The sequence below is a fragment of the Thamnophis sirtalis genome, unplaced genomic scaffold (assembly GCF_051295495.1).
Source record: "Thamnophis sirtalis isolate CommonGarterSnake01/CBP01778 unplaced genomic scaffold, rThaSir2_p1.2 scaffold_9, whole genome shotgun sequence".
NCBI classification, from domain to species: domain Eukaryota; kingdom Metazoa; phylum Chordata; class Lepidosauria; order Squamata; family Natricidae; genus Thamnophis; species Thamnophis sirtalis.
In genome coordinates this window covers 36,340,750-36,367,954 of record NW_028261389.1, presented here as the reverse complement: position 1 = coordinate 36,367,954, position 27,205 = coordinate 36,340,750, and the positions used below count along the sequence as shown (strand labels likewise).

Below are 27,205 nucleotides of genomic sequence, written 5' to 3'. Positions count from 1 at the left end.
AATTTAGTTCATTACTTTATCCATGTATATATAGTGCTACTGAACTTACTGTTTTTATTGTTATCCACAATCTCTCCCCAAGCATAGCTTTGTGTGTAGCTTTCTTAAATACATTTTGCTTTGTAGAATGAAACATGAATGACAGACACAAGTGGATATTATGTAGATTACTGTTATATAGTATGCTTCAATGGATTCCATTTTGATGGACCATGCAATTTTTGGTTCTAAAAGAAACTTCTTTTACATCCCTTTCCATTTCCCGGCCAACTTCCACCACAAAATGCTAGCAGAAACAAAAAGCAAGCCCACACACAATTTTATGGATTATAGCCTGAGCTGCATTTAATCATCAATCTGTAAGAGGGTATGAGTCAGTGTGCACTTCTAGAAAAGTACTCAGTTTCTATATTGCTTCCAATTTCTTTCACTAGCTCTTAAAAGTTAACAGCAGAGTAAAGTCATTCTTAGCTATCAAACTTCTATCAGAAGGCAGTTGTTTGTTAAATTTGAAAACATCCACAGCTACTCTTCTATTTTCAGAAAGGTAAATTACAAGCATTTCAAAAAGGAAAGACAGCAACTTCCACAAAGAATTATATATAATTTGATTTTTCTATCTTTCATGATGTAAAAATCATACTTTATCTAACCTTCTGACTACAGAATTTAGTTTTCAAATGCTAGTAAAATGATTAGAATTTTTTAAAAACCATATCAGAAATAATCAAGAGTAGATGCTATCAATAAAATTCATTCTTATTCAAAATCTCTATCAAATAACACACTTTTCTTACCACTGGTTCTACCTCTTTCATACTAAAATATTTGTAATTTTTACACCAATCAAAAAATCATGATGAATGGAAACTCTTAAAACATTCCTGAATAACACTCAAATTTCTGATATTTAAATATCAAAGGTAGATAATCAACATAGATGTTCTTAAAAGGATAATAAAATTAAGGCTAGTAGTGTCCTATAATGTATGAGAAAAGAATAACCTAATCAATATTTGAATGCCTGTGTAATATGTCAAGAAATTGTGGCATCAGCAACGGAACTCTGGAAAAAACTTTATAGACACAGATTTCTGATGATGTCACAGTTTCAATGGAGTATGGAGTATGTTTTCAATAAGAAATGATTTTTAACACCTTACTGATGAATTATTCTTCGGGAATGATTGGAAATGACTGGAGTGCATTTCAATGTTTACAACAAACATGTAGATTATGGAATCTACATGTTTTCTTATTAGTGAAATGCAACTTTCTACTTATTGAAAATAGTTTTCTGTGTTTTTCTTGGCTTTCCACTTATCTGGTATGTCTTGTGCTAATTTGGGGTTGGTTTGAACATAGTCTCTCTCTAAATAGAAGAAGATACAACAGAATAACAGATAGGAAAGCCCCCCACCCCACCTCCAGAAAAGCAATCCCTGCATCTAAATATTAACATTGATGGAGAAAACCAGATTGTATCTCTCTGCCTGCCATGCCAATTTGATGAAGAAGCACAATCATTCACATCTTGTTAAGAGAAACAGGACATGCAACTTGTCAATTGGAGAAAAAGAAATAGAAAGAAATATATGGAAAAAATGATCTGCTGGAAAGGAGGTACACAGAATTTGTTCCAAATACTTTCCTTGATTCCCTCTGTAATAAATAAGGTAAACTAACTTTAATTTGTAGCACATATTTGTAAAAACTAAGTATGGTGAGGGAGAACTAGTATTTCTAGGTCACAATGGGCCATTACATGAATAATTAATTAAATTTAAATTAAATATATACATTAATAGAAAATACAGGAAAAAAAGAATTAGTTTAGAATTGACCTATATATTTTACTTCTTTGCACTACCCAAAGCAATTCATTTTTGTGTATATGTTTTCATTCTTGTCTTTAATAAAGAACCTCATCTAGCAGAATTGCATCTGGAAGTCTTCTGCAAGTTAAATCAACTGCTGAACACTAAATTAAGTCACAGCATTCCATGCTGTGATACGAAACTTGATAGTGTGATATGCCACATTCAACATCTATAACTATGGAACTAGATCTTTCAACAAGACACCAAGGATTAGTACTTGTAGTACTAGTAACTTTCTCTAGCATCAGAAACAAATAGTAAACCAAACAGACTAGTTAGTATAGATGTTAAGCGAGTTGGTCAAGTAGGATGGGACAGAATGTATTACAACCACCAGTCTTCATACCAGCTATTAGTATCAAGTACCAAGCAGCTACTTCAACCTCAGTCCTCTGACACTGAACACTAAACTCTTGGCCTGACAAATATAATGGAAATCCAAGCATATTTACTTCCCTTTCCATCTCAGATATACATTATTCTGTTGTAGGAAGTGATTCTATTGTTTTAGTTAGTAACTGATTGTCACACACTAAAAGTGAAACATGCAAATACCTATCAAATATTATAAATTTTTTAAAAGTTGAATCCATTTTTTTTAAAAAAAGGTACTTCTCTACTTAATGAAATTCTTAATGTGGGTCAAACACTATGACAAGAAGCCATATATTCCTGCCATTCTATGAAAAAGGAATAATCTCCCCATTTAATATAACCGATACAAATTGTAGAAGTTGTGCATCCTCATTAACATGGCACGATGTATTATATAATAACCAATAGCCAACATTATTATTACAGACATTTAGATTCATACATTACACTAGGACATAGTGCTCCCTTAAAGGATGGCTTGCTTATTTAAGAAAACATGATTATTTAACCTATATAGTTCATTGTGAAAGGTATGTAGTAAACAGAGATGTATGCATTTCTTTCCCTAAAATTCCTTAAAATAGAAAATGCATTTACTTATTGCAGCTTCCAATAAGGTAAGAAGACAAAGAAACATAGCAGTAGACTTATATACCGCTTCATAGGGCTTTCAGCCCTCTCTAAGCGGTTTACAGAGAGTCAGCATATTGCCCCCAACAATCTGGGTCCTCATTTTACCCACCTCGGAAGGATGGAAGGCTGAGTCAACCCTGAGCCGGTGAGATTTGAACCGCTGAACTGCTGATCTAGCAGTAGCCTGCAGTGCTGCATTTAACCACTGCGCCACCTTGGCCACCTTGACTTGCAGTGATTAAGATGTTGGCCTGGAACCAGAGAAACTCACTTTCTAGTGCACCCTTCAACTATAGAAGTTCATTGGGTAACTTTGAATCAGTCATTCTCTCCCAGTCAAATATATCTTACAGGCTAGTGTTGTGGAGAAAACAGGAGGAAGAAGTGCTATATGTTAGACTTAGATTTAGAATAACTTTATTGTCACTTTAAATGTACACTAATTGGCATATATTAAAATGAAATTTTGTTGCATACAGCTCTCAATATATGATACATATGTGATAATATATATAATATATATGCTATATATGCTACCTCCTGGATGAAAAGTAGGATATAAATCAGATAATAAATAAAAGGATTGTTTTTTCCAATTATATAAATTGGGTTAATAATCTAAAATAGTTATTTCTGTATATAATGAGTTGTTTTAGGCTGTGACTTAATGGGAAAATATACAACCACATAGTTAAATACTGATCTGCACATTTGAATACGGATAATCTGAACTAAGCTCTGTTGTCTAAAAATTCATATTGATGAAAAATTGATCTGTGACGTTTCATTTTTCCAAATCAATGCTTAATAATCTTATTTGGTTCACTTCACTCCCAATAGCAAATATACGATACATATCTAAACTGCAGTTCCAGAAACAAGATGCAGTAAGGCAATTCAAATACACTAAAAATGTTCTTTATCTGTTCGTTGCTAAAAGGCTATAGCACATTTTATGCTTCCAAACAGCTGCACTATAGATAATGTGTTCATTCATATATACAGTGTGTGTGTGTGCAGGTGGCAAATTTGAGACAAATGCAGAACACATGCATAGAATGATGCCATTCTCTACTTATTAATTGGTGATGTAACTTTATTGTACCATTTACTGAATGTCTTCGCTATCACTGGCATCATTCTGCTTAATATTATGAATTTAATCAGATACTTTACTTATGTTTCTAATTTTATTGGACATTGCAGCATAGATAGACAATGTATTTATTTATTAAATAAACATATAACCATTCATCTATCAGAACAGCAACAAGAAAACAGAATCATAATATATTTTTTAAAAATTAAACAATAAACCACACTGAGCCCTCAATAACTGAATAAAATTGAAATAAATAAAACTTGATCAACCACCTATGCTAGCTTCATCAACATATTGGCTCTGGGCGCTTGGGTGCCTGGGTGAAAATTAGGCCTTTACCATTTTCTAAACACCAATAAAGTCAAGGGCATTTGTAAAATTGTTCCATAAAACAAACATTTTAGGCTGCACTGCAGACCTACTTTTCCAGATCTAGTAGGATTAGTAGTCTCACAAGGAACTCAGTCCCATGCCATGCATGTAAGGGTTTAATGATGCTAACCGGCACCTTGAATTGCACCCAGAAACCTCTTTGGAGCTAATTCAATTCCCACAGCAGTAATTTTCCAGGGGCTTATTGAGGGGCATCCATTGCTATTTATGCCATTGCCTTCGAGACGAGCAGAAAGATATTATTTTCTCCTTTGAAATTGTGATAGGGGTTTGGTTCTCTTCTGCTACCCTATCAACTGTTTTCCTACATTAAAGGCTTAGTCCATATTTGTATGTGGTTGGAAAGAAAGCCTAAATGTGACCCTTCTTCCCATGAGAAACTGCCACTTTTGCAATTCCTGGGCCAAAAAATATTAATACTTTCGATCAATTTATTTTTAAACAACCTTTTTAAACATTTTGGTGTTGCAAGAAAAATCTGAACTGTCTAAAATTACAGAATAGCAATATGTGCATTTAAAACATCTCCTGACCAAAAAGATGTATTAGCAGCATCCCAAATTATTACTATTACTTGAAAGAGAGTCAAAAGATTCTAAACGAGGGATGGGATTCAATTTTTTTTAACTACAGGTTCTGTGGACTTGACTTGGTGGGCGTGGCTTGGCAGGGGTCATGTGATTGAGTGGGCGTGACCAAGCCAATGTGACTGATTGAGAGGCAACTTGAATTCAGTAACTCCTTAATAAATGCATTGGTGTCATAACATGCTTCACTTGTTTTCAGCTTAGCACAAGACCCCAAAAGAAGGTTTTATCTCTCACGTTTTATTAACTTAGATCAAGTTTGTATATTACATACATTTCATGGAAAACATTTAAGCAACATTTGCACACGTCGCAAAAATTCAAGGTTGTTGTTCTTCTAGTTTAATTTATCAAGCAAAATGTAATAATAAACACTTAAGTTTGAAGGAAAAAAATCCCTTCTTATTTTCAACAATTGAATTGTAACCCTACAGCACGTTGACAACTACAAGCACAAACTAAATGAGGGTAATAAAAAAGACATTAGCCATTTTTGAAAATGTTTACAGAGCTTTTTTAAAAAGCCATAAATAATTATTTCAATGATTAATTTCATGTAAGATTTTTTTCAAAGTAAGAGTGTTTTACTGTGCTATAAAAGTATTAGTTATGGTATGCTTGTACTTTTATATGCTTTCTATGTGTTTGTGTATGGTGTTTTTCAATATTGAAGTTTTAATATGCTATAATAAACATTAACTAAGGGAAGCTTGTGCTTTAAATATCAAATATGGTATGCCTATGCCTATCCTTGTATATTAACACACATTCTCTCTCTGTACAAGTAAATATATACTGTATGTATGTATGTATGTATTTAAGAAGGTAATTTAGTTTAACTGCAGATATCCTTACTTACAAATGTTATAAATAAGCAGACAGACTGAAAAGGCTACCAGAGGTTAGAAATAATCATACAGTACCTGCAATTGGGACACACAAAGATGTACAATATTGTGTAGATATGAATCTAAATAAAAGCAATTAGATAAGCTAGTGACAAAAGAACTGGCACGGATTACTAAATATGAAATGAATTGTTAGCAGGATAAGTAATGCAAAGATAGAGTAGAGGAATTAGAAAAAATCTTTTTTCTCCATTTACTGGATCACTAGCTGATTCATCTTGTCAGGGAACACATGGAGAAACTTTGAATATTTTTCCTTCATCTTCTGATAAGAAATTGTTCATGTTCAGTTTAGGTTAACTCATATTGGACATTCTTTTCAAATATGTTTTTATTGGTTTATTTGTTTAATTTTTGTTCCACATTTTTTTATAAGTAACCCAAGGTGGTTAACATATCCAACACATAGAAATATTGCCAGCATGCCAGAAACATTCATCAGAGGCAGCAAAGAGCCCATAGATGATATCTGCATGATAATGTAATAATACAAATGGCAGAACTTCCTTATGAATGTTATATGTCATATCATCACTACACAAAACTTTCATTTGCATGTTGACATCATCATGTATTTGTCATCATCAGGCTTGACATAGATGACACTAGTCAGGGAGTGCAAGAATGCCAAGGCAGAAAATTCTACATGGTTGTCAAAGATTGTTACTACCTAGATAATTCTAGGAAGAAAATCTAGTCAAGAGAATCCTTTATTTCCATGACAGAGTGCAAATTTTTACAAGGAAGTATTTTTAGAAGGAAGAGTGTAAGCAAGTAGAATGTCAGAAAATAGTATGTTATACACTTGGTAAATTACATTCTGCAAAACTGAGAACTATTCCTACAAAAACATGCTTTCCTCTTGTTCTCTCAAAATTATTGCTAACATGTGTGTGCAAGAAGCTACTTATTTATCTGCAACTGCAGTTCTTGGAATGACTTCCCACACACTGGTTCGTAAGGTCAGGTTCATTGGTATGGATGGGTTCATTCAAAAAATTCTACAGCTTACTAATTTGGCAGGAGCTAAACCCCATATATAACACATGACTAGGCATGACCCCTGCCAGTTGCTTTCAGTTTGTAACACTGCACAGCAGGTGTGAAAGAAGAGTGAGTTTCCAACAGTGATAATACTCAGATAGGGCAGGTTGTATGAATGCACAGTTGACCACTTAAGAACTACATTAGAGGTTAAAATGGGCATGCACAATGTTTTATTTTATTTTAGTATGAAATTTTGCAAAACACCCATCTCAATCCCAAAACTGCTGATTTTTGTTTCAACACATTGTTTTTATCATTTGGTGTCATCTCACGCCTTGAGATTGAAATCCCTCTGTCTCAAGCTCAAGCTGCTTCCACAGTAGTTAGAACATCCTGTTTTATGGTTAAAACTTACATTTTGAAAAAAAAGCATATTTCATGTGTTTCCAAACAAAATGTTTTTGCACATTCCTTTTTTAATCGTAGCCTCTGTGATTCACATAGATGGGTAAGTAAATTTCTAGATGCACAATATTGAAGAAAATAGGAATGTAATTATTCTTATAGAAAATTACAGAGTAGCTGTAAAATTAGTTACTCCTAGTAAAATTAAGAGTAGCTATTGGTATAAGAAATGACGTCTCTCTTCTTTCACTTTTATAAATATTCATACGATAAGACGTTGATGACATGAAAACTAACTTGGATCAAAACTTTTCTTCTGCCTTCAGAAAAATGTAAGCAATGGAATTAGGAATGGTAAAGCAATAATATATTGGGCTGATACAGTGGGTCGTCTACCATTTTAAAGATCATGGAACTTCACGGCCAAGACGATGTGCCTTCTTACCTAGTTATTCACTCTAGGAATACTGCAGAAGTCTTCCAAAATATGGTCAGCATCAGAATCATAACAATATCAAAAATACAGTGAATTCAGAAAGTGACTCCCTTCACTTTGTCAATTTTGTTATGCTGCAGAATGATTCTACAGTTGTTGAAATTCGTTTTTTGCTCATTAATCTACACTCATACCCCATAATGACAAAATGAAAACAGAATTTTAGAAATGTCTATAAATGTAGTAAAAAGAAAAATCTTAAATATCACATTGGCATTAGTATTCAGACCCTCCACTCAGTTCTTTGATGAAGCACCTTTGGCAGCAATTACAGCCTGAAGTCTTTTGGGGTATGATGTGATAAACATTGCATACCTAGACTAGGGAATTTTCTGCCATTCTTCCTTGCAAATCCTCTCAAGCTAGTCAGGATGCCACTTCTATGCTTTAAGATTTGGGATGATATTGGGCATATGATGAGCAGTAATTGGTTTCTTCCATAAACATTTAGAATTGAGGCTAAACAGTTCAATCTTGGTTTCCTCAGACCAGAGAATCTTGTTCCTCACAGTCTGAGAGTTCTTCAGGTGCTTTTTTGCAAACTCCAAGCGGACTTTCAAGTGTTTCGCACTGATGAGAGGCTTCCGTCTAGTCATTCTGCCATAAAGCCCAAATTGGAGGGCTGCAGTGTCTTCTGGAACTCTATCCCATCTCCACACAGGATCTCTGGAGCTTATTCAGAGTGACCATCTGGTTCTTGGTCACCTCTCTTATTAAGACCCTTCTCCCCCGATTGCTCAGTTTGATCAGGCAACCAGCTATTTGAAGAGTCCTGGTTGTGCCAAACTTCTTCCATTTGAGAATTATGGAGGCCAATTCTACTTCATTATGGGCCACTGAGTGTAGATTAATGGAGAAAAAACTGAATTTCAACAACTGTAGAACCAGGCTGCAGCATAACAAAACTGACAAAAGTGAAAGTGGTCTGAATACTTTCTGAATGCACTGTATGTCAAATAGACCAAGAGTCATTAGAAGCTAATCCATAGATTTAGCATAAGCTTCTTTAGGAAATCAATAGGCCTGGTCCCACACTTCAGTGGCAGTGACTTCAGCAGTCCTACGTCTCATTTACATAAGGTAAAACAAACATATTTTAGGGGGGGGAAACAATGCTTAGTTGTGAAATCTGCCCTGAAGGAGCATCTTGGAAAAGGAAAGAGTCTTAAGCACAAGAGAACAAGCCTTTCAAAGCTATCACATAGTTCATCCAAGCCACACCTAGGCAGAATTAAAGAATGGAATTTGAGTGGAAGACCAATACATGTAACATCTTGGACTGTTCCGTATAGAAAGGATCTACTAAAAAACATTCTAAAAGACTAAACTGCCCAAGAATAAGAGAACATGATGGAATTAATAATTTTAATCAAAGAAATATTCCTTTAAAAAGTACCATTTCCCTGAAAATAAGACCTCCCTGGATAATAAGCCCATACAGGCTTTTGAGCGTTTGCACTAAAATAAGCCCTCCACAAAAAATAAGCCCTTCTCAAAAATATTGCAACACAGCAGCAGCCATGAGGTGACTACTCTCGCTGGCTCTTGCACCTCAAAAATAATAAGACCTCCCTGAAAATAATGACAAGCACTTATTTCAGGGGTCAAAAGAAAATAAGACCCTATAGAATGGGAATGAGAAAGCCAACTACAGTGATTTTTAGATAAATGGGGGGAAATCTTAGTTTCTATTCTCCTGTTGAACAAAAGATGATCTGGAAAATTAGATCAAGGGGATCTTTCATTAATTTCTGAAGAATGGACAGTGTAAATCAGATTTATTAATGGAATAACTAGTGATAATGGAGTAAAGGCTGCTGTAGAGAGAAACTTCAGGCTGTTGGAACCAGAAATGGGAAGGGAAAAGTGCCTTTATCTCTCTTTTTTCTTTTTGCCTTTGTTGGATTTGGCTGGGACAGGCCACTTTCCATAGATTAATCCTCTTCTCAGAAGTGGTTCATTGTGTAACATATTTGGGAGCTAGAATTTTCAAGAGCAGGAATTTTGAAAATGTCAGTAATGAACTATCCCCTAGCACTCAGAATGGGAAACACAAAGCATTAAAGTGTGAAAAAGAGCTTCTGAGTTTAAACTTAAGAAAATGTAGAAGAGTCTAGAGTAGTGATAGCAAACCTTTTTGTCGCTGTGTGCCGAAAGCGCGCAGGTGCACACCCATAATGCAATGCGTGCATGACCCCCCCCATGCTCCCCCACCGCATGTGCTTGTGACCCCCCCACACTCCCCCCCACATGCACGTGCATCTCCTGCAAGCGGCCCACCCCTCATTCATGCATGGCAGAGACCCAAAACTAGCTGGTTTGCAGGAGGCACGCACACATGCACGGTAGAGCTGAGGGAAAAGCTTGCGTCCCTGCAGAGGGCTCTGCGTGCCAACTGTGGCACACGTGCCATAGTTTAGCCATTATGGGTCTAGAGATTCATTATCTGAGACGTATCAACCGTTTGGGGTTTTTATTCAGATGTATTTGTATTTATTTGTATTTTATTAAGGATTTATATGCCGCCCTTTTCCCTGAGGGGACTGAGATGTATAATAAGGGTGTCTTAACAGTTTTGCCACATCAAGTACCTGAGAAGTTTGAATATGCTAAGAAAGGGAGCTAAACATTTGTATTGTTCTGGAACATTACATTTCTAGAAAATGAATAACCAATCCAAGCTGAATATTCTTCCTTTATCAGAATGTAGCAGTTCTAATGTATACAACAGTAAGTACACTGGTTCCATATTAAAAATAGTTCACTTGCTGGAGGATCTTTGAATTAATCTTGCTTAAAACACTCAGTGAAATTTGTATTTGGGGAAAATAAGTTTCAGTTCAGTCAGCTATAAAAGGTTTGAGAACAAGAAGTCTTGGACATCCATAATTGTATTTTCTTGCCTACTGTGAAAAATTGTGGGAGGCTGAAGAAAACAAATAGAACAGAAAGACATAAACTAACAAAATACTGCAAGTGAGTCAGGAAACAACTTTCTTAAATGGTAAGACCAGGTGGAAAAAAGCCTGGGCAGAAGTGTTTTATGTCAATCAAATTAGCTTATGCGCAAGGGTCTCAGGAACATCTCCCTGGCATATATGCTGATTTTAATTTTAAAAAATATTTTTATTTCAGAAAAATAGATAGCTCCCTGAAAAGCAAAACACCAATGTCAAGCATAATCCTTACTTATAAGTCATTCATCCCAAAGGAATTCTTGAAAAATAAGAATTTGTATGGTTAGAATCCAGTACTTTATTTCTCAAGTGCCACCTAACCAGAAGGCGGCAATGGTATATCTGGATGGGTTACAGACAATTAGTTTACAATAATTCCCTGAACTGCACTATATTTTTAGCTATATAAAGATGATTTTCGGGAACATGTTAATAATGTTATAGGAAAAAATGGACTAATATAAAAGTTTGGCATTTCTACAGTGTAACACTGTATAAGTAAATTATTTGGGTAAATCTATTTATAGGGACCTTTAAACCTGAATGATGGCAAATTAGGCTGGAGTCCTTTTTGTAGCTCCATGTTCCAGATTTGTACTCTTCTTTGTATTTCCAGGATTCAACATAGGGATACATACAACTGAAGAACCTTACATTATACTTTATGTGCTTATTTCCCTCATAATTACGGGGTTTACTTTCCAGCATCATCTTGAAGGCAAATTTTAAGTTATAGGTAGAATTAGCACAGCCAAACCTATCTGCGAAAAGATAAGATCCAGCCACAACTTGAGGAAAAGGAAACTGCACCTTCCCTGGCACAGATCCCATCTGTAGGCATTACCCCAAATTATGGACACATTTGGAGACTGCAAGGATTCACTGTAGAAATCTACTCAGTTCTGTCCCTAAAGGTCAGCAGTTCCTGTGTAAAGTATTACAGCTGCAACAGCATCTTCAGGTCAAAATCTTTCCACCTAGCTGGGAAATAACAGTTGCCTCTTAACAGAGAAACTAAAAATAATCACTGCACTTTTCCAAAAGCATTCTAAGAATACTTATATACATTATGCATTTTCAGTTGTTGAGATTCAAAAGATTATCTGCCAAATATAATGTGGGAGAGAAGATTCTTTAAATAATCATAATTTTAGATTTGATGATTTGCCAGCAACTGTTCAAATTTATAATAGGGATCAAAGTGCTCAAAGTATTCTCAGACCAACAGAGGTCTCAGAAAGGAGAGTCTGCATACAGCAAGGAAGGAGTAGTTGTGGGAGAAGTGGAGGATGATATGATAAATAAAAAATATGTCTCTATATAACATTTAAACAACAGAGGTAAGTTGAATAAGAGAAGGAGCATCAAATAAGAGAATTATAGCTGAACATGCATTCCACTCTGATTGCTTTCCTATCTGAAAGTGAAGAAATGCAAACAGCTCTCAATCCGGCCAGTAAACCAGCATATTAAGTGATCATTAAAATGCATAAGTCAGCTAAATCCAGATTATATTTAAAGTGGAAACAGATGGTATAAAAAGCGCATTTAAAATTATATTATGTTAAGTCTACTTAATACACAAATAATGGCTAATAGTCACTAGACGAAACAGATAGTGAAGATTACCTGAATGTTTACAGATGTATAAAATTATTCAGTTTTACATTTCTGATTTTCAAATTCGCCTAATATTTTTCCCTCATTTATCTAAAATGCCTGCACGAATTCTACTTTGCAAGTATACAAAGAAATCATATTTCTTATTTAGCAGCCATTCAATTTTATTTCAAGTTAAAATATAGCTTTCAAAACAGAGTTTAACAAATATTTAGCAAATACTTCTTTAAATATATTTACATGCTACTCTTGTTCAGCTCCTGACAAAAGCCTGGTACTTAGAAACAACTAAGACAAAGGATTCTTTATTCATCATGTAAAACATTATTTCAAAAGCCACCAAGCAGAGTGCTGACTGCAGACAGCATTAATGAGGAGATAATGCTGACAAGAGATGCAAGTTCTTCAGGGGATTGGCTTTCTTTTCAATTATTGCCAGAAGATTCTGTTAAATGAACAGTGAAAATACTGAATCAAATATTTATGGTTTACACAGCATAAATCATATGCTCATAGTCCCAACATGAATTTATAACAAGCTCAATGAACATTATGCAAGAATGGAAAAAATATCACAGGGACAATTCATCTCATAATATATTGCTTGTATATATGATTAAAATCACAATTATTCTACATATGTTCCATTATGTGTCATTCATATTTTGATTCAGCTATCACATTCGGCCATATTATGGATTGTTTGCTTTTGACTGATTGTAATAGATGAACCCAACTATCATGGCTTGCAAACCATGTTTTATGGCAGAAATGAGCAACCCATGACGTACATATATATATATCCAATAGAACATTCAGACTATGCCAAAAGGTATTGACAAATGAGCCTAATTTTAATGGTCCAATTTCAGGCCATTTATCAGGAACTGGGTAATTTAAAAGTGGGGGTGGGGTTTCCCTTCTAAAGGGCTCTCATTTCATACCATCTGACACTTAAAAGTTTAAATCTTTAAAATAATTAAACATGAGTAAATGGCTACCACTGGCCTACTAGTTCATGAACTGTGATCTGACATTTGTAGTTGCTCACATCAGATTTATAATTTAATATATAGTGTAAGTTCAACCAGTAGTAATTTATTCAATAAGTGATACTTTGTATACTTTTCATGTATCCCTTACAAATTACAGTTTAATGTATGTTTAACAGCCAGATTGTTTTAATTTTTAAACAAAGGCATGCATGAACTCTCTTTCAACAAACCGATCTTCCTACTATTGCAAGAACCATCTACTACCTACTTAAAATTCATAAGCTGGTTGACTCAAATCAAAGGACTTATATTGGCATGACAGATCCGCAAAATGACATTGGCAACAACTTATACCAAATAAGATGAAACGTTAAACTATTTGTGATTTTCAACTTTTTTAAAATATGCATTAAAGAGGATGTTATTCAGTTGTTACAACTTGTAGCAACATGCATTTTTAAATGCCCAATCAGTACTACAGAGTTCTTCAGAATATGTGATCCAAGTGGTGGTTTTGAGGACATGCGACACACAAAACATTGCCATTGTACAAGAACAAGATCTGAACAAGAAGAATTTCTTTTACAAAATACTAATACATATTTTCTTCTGTTCAATCATGTTCACTTCTTCAAGACTGTGTGGACCAATCACTGCAGTTTTCTTGGCAAGGTTTTTCAAAAGTGGCTTGTCTTTGCTTCCTTCCTAGGGCTAAGATAGAGGGACAGGCCAAGGTTACCCAGATCGCTTTGTGACTAAGGCAGGACTAGAACCCACAGCCTCCCAATTTCTAGCTCTATGCCTTAACCATTACTGTGCCATAAATTTCAAAATGAACATAACAGAATTCTCTTAACAAGGCATAGTTTTAATTCTTGATTTGTTAATTATTTCTACACTAACTTTCGCCATAAACATGCTATACATTAACAACTACAGGGATCCTTTTCTTCACTTGTAGAAATTTAAAGGTGAATTATTTGTTTAATCAATGGGGCAAACAAAAAGAGAGGACTATATCTGTGGTTTAATTTAAGGTAATCCTTTCTAAAGTCTATATGCAACTTTGCTCTTTAATAAACTTTCATATCATTTTGCAGATTTAAATACTAACAGAAACAGCTCATTATCTACCATAAAGTTGAGATAACCATTTTAAACACAAATAAATCATATTTCCATTTAATGTACTCTACTCACATTGAATGAACTTTCCTTACAAACAGTAGTGGTGAGGAAACCACTGACACTCCTTCTTTAATAAATTTAGCATGGCACATACCTGTATTTCCCTGAAAATAAGACAGGGTCTTATATTCATTTTTGCTAGCAATAGGGCTTATTTTCTGGTTAGGTCTTATATTTTAGGGAAATATGATACTAAATGCATCTGTCTTGCTGACAATCTTAACTGGGGCTTATTTTGGAGCAGGACTTATATTACAAGCATCCTGAAAAATCACACTAGGGCTTATTTTCCAGTTAGGTTTTATTTTTGGGGAAATGGGGCAAACAATTAGATCAGGGGTCCCTACTCCCTGGGCCATGGGTCACTACTGGGCTGTGGCCTATTTGGGACTGAGCCCTGCAAGCAGTGGGCCTTCGCGTACATGTGTAGCTCAACTTGTGCTAGTGGTGGGCAGGTATGCATGCACACATGCGTGCAGCTCAACTTGTGTAAGATGAGCTTTATCCACGTGTGCCAGTCTGCCACTCTCCAGTTCCTCTCCCCCCCTACTGGGCCATAATTTCTAACCCTGCTGCTCCCACTTGCATTTTTAAGAAGGCATAATCTTGCTGTACCTGTTGTGTATGGCAGCTTCCTGATTCCACTAGGGGGCGCCATATTCAGTTCTGATTGGTTCTTGCTTGACAGCCAGCATATATAAAGACCTGTCAAGCAGGGTCTTAGTGTTATCTGAGACACGTGCATAGTGAAATGCCACGTTGGCAACCTGTTAGCAATAAACTGTTAGCATTAAGAGATTTGACTTGCCTCAGTCCTTCCTTCCACCCGAGTTCTCCCAGATAGAACATTGGCGACGAAGATGAGATTTCAGAACTGAGGACGAAGCCCAGAAAAGAGCTGATTAAGTCCCTGCCTCAGAGCACAGTCACTGAGAGCTGATAAACCTTGCTGAGGGAAAATTAGTCACTACGAGCTGATTACCTTCGTGAGGGAGACAATCAAAGAAAGGGGGAAACAACCATGACAAAAGAAGGAAAAGGGTTTTTTTTTCCTTTTCTTCTTCTTTTCTTCTGAATTAGAAAAGGGCAGCTGTTAGATAGGCATGATCTCTATGAACACGCTCGCTGAATTTAATGCCGCCTCAGAAACCTGGGTCTCTTATATTAACCGTTTTGAGTGTTTCTTAGAAGCAAACAAGTACCCTGATCTGTCAGAAAGTAGGAAAAGGGCATGCTTTTTAAACCTGTGTGGAAGGGACATGTTTAACATTGCGGGTACTCTAGTGGCACTGCAATCCATTCACACAGCGTCATGGCAGGTTTTGATGACAAAATTAAAACACCATTATGTGCCTACGCCATCCCGTGTGACCCGCTGTCATGCGCTCCACAGAAGGAACCAACATGAAGGGGAGTCGATCAATGACTATGTAGCGGCTTTAAGATACCAATACCAATCTTTCCTCATGGCCCACAATACTACTGCTCTTATACCATCACCAGCTATAAGTGAAAATGGCAGAACTATGCCGTAGAAGTGTTGGAAAAGATGAACCCTAACCTTTTTCCCGATCACTAGCCAGACTTCCTTGCAGCCATTTTATTCCCAATGTTTGCCCTTTCTATTATGCTTTCCTTTCCTGAGTCTTTTTTCTACCCTTCATTCTTCTCCTTCCTAATTTTGACCCCAATGGGTACTAAGGGAGAGGCGAAGAAAACTCCACCATTTTATTTGGTGAAAAGAGGATCATATTAACATTGTTCTGCATTAAGAGCACTCTGAAATGGTCAGAAGTCCACTATTTAGGGAAGGAAAGGGTATCCAATAAGATGATGATTAGGGATTTATAATGTATATTATAACTTACAGTATTATAATGTATAATATATTATGGCTCATATCTTTCTTTACCTGTAGATTCATAGTCCAGATTTTTGTACTGTCGTATCTTAAAAACCAGGGGTGTTATATCTGGCTCTTGTTGCTTATATGCCATTTTCTTTATATTTGTCATCACTTTCAACCACTTGCCCACCCCCATTTCCAAGCAAGAGACCTGGTTGCCTAGCAGCTAGTCACTTGCTGAGCAGGACTTAGCTAGCTGCATTATCATGGAGGGTCTGCTTCCTCCTTTCTGAGGTATTTTTGTCCTGAGGTATTTATTCTTCCCATACATTTCTGTTTCACTTTATTTTAATTTGGGAAGTGCCCACATGAAACATGGGAGGAGGACAGACAGCATCCTGATGTAAACCCCATTTATTCCTGCCAGAGTGCCTAGACTAGCAGATGTTTTCCTTGCTGGCTACTGATATACTAAAACAGAAGAAGACATATGCAACATAACTACACATCAGGAAAACATGGTTTGATAGCAATTGGGAAGCAAGAACAACAGAAAGGTGATAGAGATCAGTAACGAGTACAGGAAAGTTTTATGATTAAAAGTGCCTTCAAGATGTCAAAATTGACGAATGTGTTTTCAATATGCTTTTTGTTTACAAAAGTGATTTTACAAGATATTGTCTTATTCCAAATCTATTACATGGCATTTCCCCCTCCAAATTCATTTTTAAAATTCAATCCATATTAAAGCTTGGGACACACACAAGCACTGTACCTAGTTTCAAAAATTCTCCGTATCATTTCTACAGTCTTGCTAGCTAGTACAACCTGGTCAGAGGTAGGTTGCTGCCGGTTCGGCCTACTTTGGCCAAACCGGTAGTGGAATTCAGGCCTGGGTCCCAGAATCGGCAGCGACCCAGGCCTGACATGCCCCCGAACCAGTTCCCTTGCTGCCGCTTGAGCACTGCCATTTTGAATTTTAGTGACTGTGCATGCGTAGTTCACTGTAAATTGTTCTGCGCATGCGCGTAGAACAATTCACATGGAATAGTGCACACGTGCGTGGTGCACATCTGGCGCGCGGATTGCAAATCAGCATTAACATTGGCAGCAACCCACTGATGAACCTGGTATGAATATCAGATCCAATGTACACTACTGTGAAGATTTCAGAGATTTCTAACACCATAAATATCTGCTTTTCTTTCTTTCAAACAAAGAAAAGCCAGTATACTACTGCAAAAAAGTATTCCTATACAAAGCCTATTGAGATAACAGAGAAAGCACAGCAAGACTGTTCTGCCATGTTCTTTTGTTCTTTTTTCTTTGTTTCCTGCTTTAGTTCACACAGTTAATAACTAAAGTATATAAGAGAATAAAAGATTATCAAACGATAAGGGCAGGAGAAAAGGGAGGTCCTGCTATGCTCATCTGACACATTGCTTTGAAGAAAGATATCCTTACCGCATTCCTTCCATCTCTATTCATTCCTTCCCCTAGAGGAAAATGATTAGATATACCTCAATTTTAAAGGAGCAGATTACTTGGTATCGCAACACATCCTTTTACCTTAACATATAACTCAAGTGATCTCAGCAGTCTGAGTGCAATCTAGAAATTGCCTGATTATATCTGATGGCTATGAAGCTAAAACATATGTTGCTTTTTCACTAATGAAAACTACGGTATGTTTGTCCATTCCAAAAGGCTAGTATGCTCAACTGTTGGCAGAGCAATTGAATACATACATAAATACATACATACATATAACAAATAAACTATAAAAAAATGTGTGTGTGTATGTTCACTTAATAAATCACTACTGATGAGGATTTAAGACTTAACATAAAAATGCTATGCTATAAATCATGATACAAATTACAATAACTGGGTTTTTATTATATAGTTAACCAAAACAAAACAAGTAGCATTATGGCTTAGTGCAATGTGTGGACCGAGTTTAAGCTATGTTACCCATACTAGGCAGAACTACTAAATGTAGGCTGCAAGTATCCTTACGACTTTTAGAAAATAGAAATAGGTTACACTGTTCTATAACTCTTTATCATCATCCAATGGTCATTAGATATTTTCAATCCTTTGCCCATTAGGAGTTGGTCCAAATCACTTTTCTACTGGCTATCAAGTCCAGAGTGGTTTAAAGCTGGATATTTGAATATGACTTGTTTCAGATTCAACTTGTATACTTCCATCAACATCATTTTGTTTATCTACCTGCTCTAATATGCCTGTGGAGAACATGAGATGGCACACTTGTCCATGTCCTCATGGGTGTGGAAGCCTCAGGAAAGTTGCCTTGCCAGCTGTTACTTTTTCTTTGCACCTTTTATTCAGAGATTTCTGACCATATTTATTTACCAATATGCTGATGAATAGCTAAATAAACAATGACCTTACAATTTGGGCAGAATGAGAAGCAACATTCCTCAGATCTACAAAGGACAAATAAAAAGGTAGGATTGAGAATGAAATGTAAAGAAATGAGAAAGGGATGCTGCATGGCAATTACATACATAAATACAAGATAAAAGAAACAATAGATTGCTAAAAGAATAAAAATCCTTCAGAAAAATAAAATTATATGAATGAAGGTTGTGGGAAGGTATTAGAGCAATACAGTACAAGCCAACATGCCAAATCCCTAGAGGGTTTGGACCCTGTTTAACTGGACAAACAGCTTCTTCTATATGAAGTGTGGCCTTGGATGTCTTTTTTGGAGGAAATGCTGTTCTCAGAAGATGTCAACAAGCATACCATTACAGAGGTAAGAGTAATAGGCAGAAGGAATTGCCTTGAAGAAAAAGAGGAAGAGCTGCTATCAAGACAATGGTCAGCTAAAGGAAATCTTGAGGTTGGGGCAAAACTGTAATCTGAGTAAGCGCCTCAGGCAAGACCGTCCTTAGTTCTCACAAAGATAAAGGGAGAGAGGAGAGAAAGCGCATCCAGACTTGCAAGATTGTTTCTGCAATGTTATATCAAAAGTATTACTAGCATTCACAATTCTGGTTTCCTAGTTTGGCTTTGGTTAATGAGTGGTGGTAATGCCAACACCAAAGGTAACCTTTGGTGGTAATGCCAACATCAAGAAATTCCTTTCCTCCGTTTGGTTTGTCTGTGTTCTAAGAAAATTTTAAACTTGCTTTTCTATGTTAGATTTTCTCCCATAATGACTATTTCAATGGTATATATTGGACTTTTAAATATTGATGCCATGTTTCTATCCTTTTTGTTTTTAACTTTATTAATTATGGTTGTATAATATTACTAGCTTTATATTTGCTACATTTTATTGGGAGTTGTGTTGTAAATCACTGGGAGTCAGGCTTTGTTAGGAGCAATGAGCAATGATAAATCCTTTTAATACACCTTATTTAAAATGAATCTGCCCAAGCTGTCAGGCCTGATCTAGACGAAATGCTTAGGATTCTGTCTGCATGGTAAGTAAGAGTTGTAGGGGCCAGCAGTCAGAATTTCTCCATGGTGGCTCCAAAATCTTAACATATACTGTACAAAGCAGTTCTAGGTACTTAGAAGAGTACTCTGAACGTTTGTTTTTTAACGGGCCTGTGACATTGGTGCCTAGCTGAATATTCCTATTAGGTTGTGCTAAGGGACTGTTTATGTTGGAGAGACAGATTTTTTCCATGAAATTCTATACACTCCCAGAAGATATTAGTCTAATTTCCTCTATTTTCCCTTACCTGACAAGCCTCAGGAAAGAGACACAGAGAGAATGGGGAAAAAACCCTCATTTCTATGACATCACTATATGGCCTTCTGCAGTCCTTTAGAATACCAGGAGACTAAGTTTAAACTCCCAGCCTCCAAGAAGGATCTTTGCCCTATTTTAATGTTGTGCAAAATATGAGCAAGACTAGTTGTAAGACTGGTGAGAACAGCAGAATGGTTTGAGGTTTCCAATTGAAAATGCAATGTGCTATTTTATCACATTATTGTACATCAAAATGATAGAGATTCCAAAAGGAGGTAGAAAGAACAAACATCTGGAAGGCTAGAAAACAAGCTCTGTAACAGAGCAGTAAACTTTACGTCTTGATCCACCTTGTTGAACTCTGAAATAAATTATACATTCCTGCTGACTCATAGGAGGAGGTGAATCTCATTAACTTCACACACAGTAAAAAAAGGTGGTAAAATGCCATAGCTCTTTTCCACAGAGTAGATTTAGACAAGGTAAAGGCCCAAGCATAATGAATAAAATACATAGTTTATATTTCAAACTAGTCGAGAAAATAAAAAAGTTTAAAATTGTATGATTTACACTGATGAGATTTTGTAGTAGACTCTGAGAATGGCTGAAACAAGACTAAATGAACAATGCCATGAGCACATCAACACTTTGGAAAAACAATAGATAATGAAAGAAAAAAACAAAAGTGGACCAAGGCCCATGGTTTAAATCCTTGTTTAGCTATAAACCTCAGGAAAACAGGGGGTAGCTGCCGGGTGTGGGTCGGTGGGTGTCAAACATGTCAAAATGCTGAACACAACCAGATGATTGAAGCCCTGCCCTTTTTTACAAGCATGTAATGCAACAATACACATTATAAAGAAGGACAGCTACTACTGCCCATTTGTGCTTACCATCTTTAGATCACTGATGCCCCTCCTAACAACTCCTGGAGGAGGCAATCACTTGCACAAGGCAAAACTGAGAAACTAAAAAAGGGAGAAGCACCATGAATGTCATAACATCTGCTACTCTATTAGACTGATTATTTTAAAAATAAATATTTGAGAATGACTAATATTTCTCAAGATAAGAGATTCTTGCATTAGATTTTGATCATTTTAATTTAGATACAGTATATCATCATCCTTATCTGCACAAGAATAGCCCATAATGAACCCTGCAACATAATTTCAAATGGTAGGTTGCACCAGACCAGCTAGAATACCGAGCAAGAAAAGGAGCAATGTATTACAAAAACTGTAAGAAAAAGGAGATAAGCAAAAGATAACAGAAAGTTAAAATAAAAAGAGAAAGGGATTCAGAAGGATGGCCTTCATTCTGCTTCACACAAGCATTTATATGTGGGGGAAATTGGTCAACAAACAAACTGGACTCTCACAGCTTAATTTAGAATTTGCAAAGTGGTTGTCTGATTTTTTAAAATGAGATTTAACTGTAGTATTCTACAACTATGCTACCACTAAACATATGGATTCAGCCAAATGTCAGTAATAGAGATAAGTTGTTCAAAAATGTTGGTATTCTTGCCTTTTGCAGCATTCATCAGGACTTGCAGGGAACAAATTTGTCATCATAATAAACTATAATATGAGGGTAACATTTGAAAACTCTATCTAGATCAGAATAAGGTTCAACAATTGATAGCAGGATACAGGCAGATAAAAGTAAAGGCAAAGGTTCACCTCACATATATGTGCTAACCGTTCCCGACTCTAGGGAGAGGTGTTCATCTCCATTTCAAAGCCAAAAAGCCAGCACTGTCCGAAGACGTCTCTGTGGTCATGTGACTGGCATGACTAAACGCCGAAGGTGTACAGAACGCTGTTACCTTCCCATCAAAGGTGGTTTCCATTTTTCTACTTGCATTTTTACGTGCAGTAATAGGCACAAAAACGAGAGTAGCATGTAGCTTGTTTCTTTATCTTAATGAATTGAAGAATATTCTGTGTGATGAGGCTTACTAATCAAAATGCAGTCTATGGTATTACAATTGTTTAAATATTGACAACTCCATTAAGAGAAGAGCAAATATTCAAAGAAAAAGAAATAATTTTCATATAAGAAATTAGAAAAAGAAGTGTATTACTTCTAATTATTTTGCGGTACCATCTAGAGCAATAACTATTATTGTGCTATGGTAAGTTGATTAGCAACTTTACTGTACCTCCTAATACTTATTATATGAAAATATTACAAAAATACATCAAAATAAACAACATGATATAAACTTAAAGTACTAAGTAAAATGTATCAACAACACATAAATGAGGAAAAATAAGTGAAGAAAAATGTTTGAAAGCACAATATTTTATAAAGGAATATTTTGGGCGTATCTAGATTAACAAAACTTGTGCTGCCAAAGAGAATTTAAAGGAAATGACAGAAGACTTTTTATTTAGAGTCTGAAAACCTGGCCAGGACAAAGCAAATATAAGTTATCATGTGAAATGTTTCTTAAAGAAATTAAAAACCACTAATGAAATCAAATTTTTATCTGTCACTTTTCTTTATAAGCAAAACAACACATGACATCATAAACAACCTTCTACAAAAGAAATTCAATAAAATGAAGAAAAGAACAAAATTACCATAAATATCAAACTTAAAGGTAACCATAATTTTGTGTCAGTTCCTAAAGCAATCTGTATTCCAGTATTACTTTTTATATTTCAAGTTGATTAAATAAACATGTTGTTCATTTAAAATCTTTAAAAATGATTCATGGGTTTAGAACTGAATTCAGCATATTAAAAACATGTTTTTATTTATCCACAAGATTTCTTATTGCCAATTAAAAGTTGTGTTCAAATATCACACTAAAACAGGTCACTGTATAATAATGGAAATATTTTTTTTACATTACAAAGCATTTGAGAGCGGGAGGAATATTCTATCAAGATGAATACAATTTTTTAAAAAAGAATTTGGTTTCATGCAGATGTTCAATTGTACTGAGTATTAGACCAAAAAAAAAGTTTCACTCATATAGAATCTATAACATGGATCTTGTAACTTGCATTTATATGAAACAATCTGAACTGTTTTGAATTCTAGCTTACAACAACTTACACTGCTTCAATCTCTTGCAATAGACAGCCTTGTAAACAATTTTATCCACAAAACCAGCCTTGGATGGATGACCCAAGACAGATATTGGATGTAGTTTAGATATCATTGTTATCTATGGTGCAATTCTTCGCAACATAACATCAATTACTACAGCCTTCTAAGATATTTGGCTGAGACCTAGATCTGGAAACACTACAAAGCAATGCTCTCATTTTGCTGAAGGCAATATTCAGGTTTATGACCATTGGCATATGGCTTCACAAGGCCATAGTATCCTCTACGCATTTTAGTTTCTGTTTCAAGGATCCTCAACTTTGAGGAGAGAGGGAGGAAATTGGGCACATTTAGACTATTGAAAGCATGTCATTAAAAATAAGAAATGGAAATGTGGTAGATTACAAAGCCAAGTGCATAATCATATCAAAAATGCTTTGGATGCCTGTACAAGACTAGGAGGCATTCTTGTAAAATGTAAATGCAATAAGTGCTGTAACTGGAAATGATCTAAAAAAAAGTGCACTGCCAAGATAAAAAGCACCCAATGATGCTGGATCAGTTTGTCTTTGGGCAAAATAAGATTATCACTGCAGTCATTTTGGGAAAGTATCCATATATTACCTCACAATTCCAAATGTTTCCAACAACCCACCAAAAAGGTGCAAGAATCTAACATCTAGTTAGGTTAGTCATGAAAGTCATCCTAAGAGAAAAAAGGAACTCATCTGGGAGAAGCAGCTGCCAAAAGGGAATGAGGCAAATAGATTCTGCTGCTCCTTAAGAGACCACAAAGGGAAAAGGGAAAAAGATGAAAATGAGAAAGGAAACACAGGATAATCAGATGCAGACAAAAATGGGAGTTTCCGTAAGGTAGGAGAGCTCTAGAAAAAATAATGCAATACTGTAGCTTATGATAAATGAAATAAAGTAGAATTAAGCAGGCAAAACTAGTCAATGAAATGAAATATGACCCAATGAATATGAGTTCATATATTTTCTTTAGCAACCTGATCCTACAAGTCTGAATCAACTTACTTGGGAATAAGCCTTACTTTAAGTGGACGTGTATAAATTATCCTGTGAATTAATCATCCACAACACTAACAGTGAAGTATTCAAAACATTTTTACTGGGGAATAAGCTTATCTGAATAAAGAGGAATCTACTTTCAAGCAAATAGGCATAGGATGGAAATGAGCTAACCATTAGACCATACTTTTTACTTACATTAGTCCTAAACAAATATGGGACTTCACTAGTAAACATTGACTATTAATCACTTTTCATTTTTTTTAAAGTACTGTGTATGCTTTTTTGTGTAGTTTGGGAATCTTATCCTCCACCCCTCATCACTGTCTTCTTTGCAAGAAAACAAATTGGGAGCTTTTTAGAGCTTTAGACCAGTTAGTGCAAAATCTTTTTGCACATTTAATGTTGCGGTAAATTGAAGAAAAAATGGCAAGGGGCCAGTACACTGCAACAAATAATACATGGCAATTTTGAAAAGATAAATTCAGATCAGTGACAAAGTTTAAGAATAAAAAGCTCATAGTACTCAATGCTTTCACTTTATGCAAAATAAATAAGGGTTGTAAAGAGGGTGCAGTTACAGCCAGTCACAGCTTTCTAACATACATTGTTACTTCCACTAGCCAGTCATTATTTCTTAACCCAACCTCCCTCCATATGGTAATTGTTGGGAGAAAGAAATAACAGGCAACACCCATCTTCACCACCTTGAGCTCCCAAAGAAAGGGCACAATGTATATTGTAATAAGAAATAATAAACAGTTTGTCTACTTTCACAATGCTCTTTACAATTTTTTCTAAGCTAAAAGCATATGACCTATTTGAAATAACATATAGAGCTATTTTAAAAGGTAGAAGTACTAAAGAATAAACTTTGAACTTGAGTGATAATTCAGAGATTTGATGTCCTCCCTTAGTTAACAATGATTTTTCAAATCATTTAATATTCACTACAAACTGTGCACATCCAGATGTGTACTTTTACCCATATACACTTGCACCATGTAACAATAATAAGGGTAAAAGAAGTCCAAATAGAATCATTTGGCTACATCTTCTGTCTTGTCTCTTCCTTATGGCCCACTGAACACTGGCAAATAGGAGCTGTTGTAAACAACATGCCAAATGTCTTTTAAGCTACTTGAATAGTCTTTGCAAGAAGAAGAATAAGGCTAGCCAGGGAGCAAAAAGAAGCTAATACATTTCTGAAAACACCACACTATATTGCTTTGCACAAAATTGTAAATGGTGATTCATACCAAGTAGGCAGCTCTCCCAGAATAAGCTATTTTGTTTATGCAGAATTTGTGATAATACCAATTCTAAAAAGGAAGGGGTTCAGGGTCAGTGCACGCCTTATATCCTGTCATTTTAAGACTGCTTTAGGAAGAGAGGGGAAAGGTGCAGTGAGAAGATATAGCTAAAGCACTCTCAAAATGGCTTGTTGAAGTAAATCGAAATATAAATGTATAGATATTTTAAACATGGTGTTGCCAAAGTATGAGATTTAGGGAAATTGTCAGGAGAAAAAAATTGTTATCATCCTCTGAGAATAATAACACAAAGCAGATCTAAGAGGAACCAGACCTAAACAGTATGCACATATCAAATCTTATTAAACATCAACATCAGATAGTGTTCAACGATGATCAAAACGATCTGTATGTGTGTGAGAGAAAGAGGGAGGAGGGAGGGAGAGAACAATATTTAATATGCTGTTCCTGCTTTCACCCCTGCACAGCTTTGCAGAATTGACACTTAGCTGAAAAGCCATTTACCAATAAACTGAATGCTCTCGGTGAACCGAAAGCAGGAATAGTTCAAATCAGGGCAATCAATTCTTTACTATTAAGCCCCTTTTCCTTCCTCCCATCCAGGAAGAAGCATTGAAAACAGAAGCGAAATATTGTAAAGCCAAATGCCTTCTCACCACGTCCTATCCCTCATGCGCAATTACCATCCGGTCCGGACTATCCTCTCCCGTGCACCCCAAGGGAAGGATAGTGGGAGACAAACAAAGTCGAAGGTCTAAGGCTCTTTTTTTGTTACGGTGCTATCATATTGGGTTTCAGCAGAGCCTAATTTTTAAACAGCCCATCCACTCACACGTGCCAAAAGAGTAGACCCTCCACGGACGTCGTCCTTCCGCCTCTCCAATTTCTCCCAAGCACATCTCCAGCCACCGGAGATCGCTGAAAACCCACCCCACCGCTTTGCTGCCTCCCGGGGCTGAAAGGAAGCCGCGCCGTCGCCCTCTCGTCTCGGGCCAGGCCCCTGACCTGCGCGCACGGCAGACAATGAGCAGCCCTGAACTCACCAGCAGCAGGAGCCGCGCCGAATCTCTGCCGCGCCGGGGCGGTCCTCGTCCTGCCTTAGCCTTCCGAGCTCCTGGCTGGCACCTCCTGGCTGGCACCGCTGCACCGCCACCGCCCCCTCGTCTTCCGCAGGCGAGCCCTCGCCAGCTAATGCCACCGCCCCAAGCACGCTTCCTGTTCTTCCCGGCTCTTTCCCGGCTCTTAGAGTCACTTTATACCCCTCGCCACAACATGGCTGCTCCCCCTCCCGCCCGCCCGCCAACTAGACCGGGAATCGCGCCGTTCGGCCTTTGCTGTTGCGGCGTTACTTCCTTTGCTCGGCCACGGTACGACTCCGGATGCTGCTGACGATTCCGCCGCCCTGCGCGTAGTTGCCAAATAAGAACGACTGAGCGGCCGCCCAGGAGCACCAGATCCCTGCGAAGCAGCCGCAGCGCAGACCCGAGCCAGTGCGACAGCTAGCGGCTGGCGAGTGATTTGCTGCCTCTGCTACTGCCGATATGGGACTAAATTGGAAAGGGAGCCCACGGCCTTCCCCGACTGCAATTTAAAGTTGTAGTAGTCTTTCTTTAGAACCCTTAACCTCGCTGAAGGAAATCCGGGCCGGGATTGGATACTTAACACTTTACCACTACGATATTTTATCTACATATTCCTGCCAATGCTGTCTATTTGCCCGGAACAACC

At 36.6% G+C, this 27,205-nt stretch overlaps 1 protein-coding gene across 2 annotated transcripts in view; it reads right to left on the bottom strand.

Annotated features, from left to right (window-relative positions):
- The window catches only part of CDK17 (cyclin dependent kinase 17), a 70,951-nt gene extending 44,198 nt beyond the window's left edge, over window positions 1–26,753 (bottom strand). Inside the window, exon 1 of one of the 2 annotated variants that reach the window (XM_014051529.2) lies at window positions 26,521–26,753. The gene's annotated coding sequence lies outside the window, so the exon portion shown is untranslated. Of the gene's footprint in view, window positions 1–26,309; window positions 26,448–26,520 lie in introns of those variants that run through there. The other variant, XM_014051530.2, reaches the window with a different exon arrangement.
- Between the last annotated feature and the right edge of the window lie 452 nt (window positions 26,754–27,205).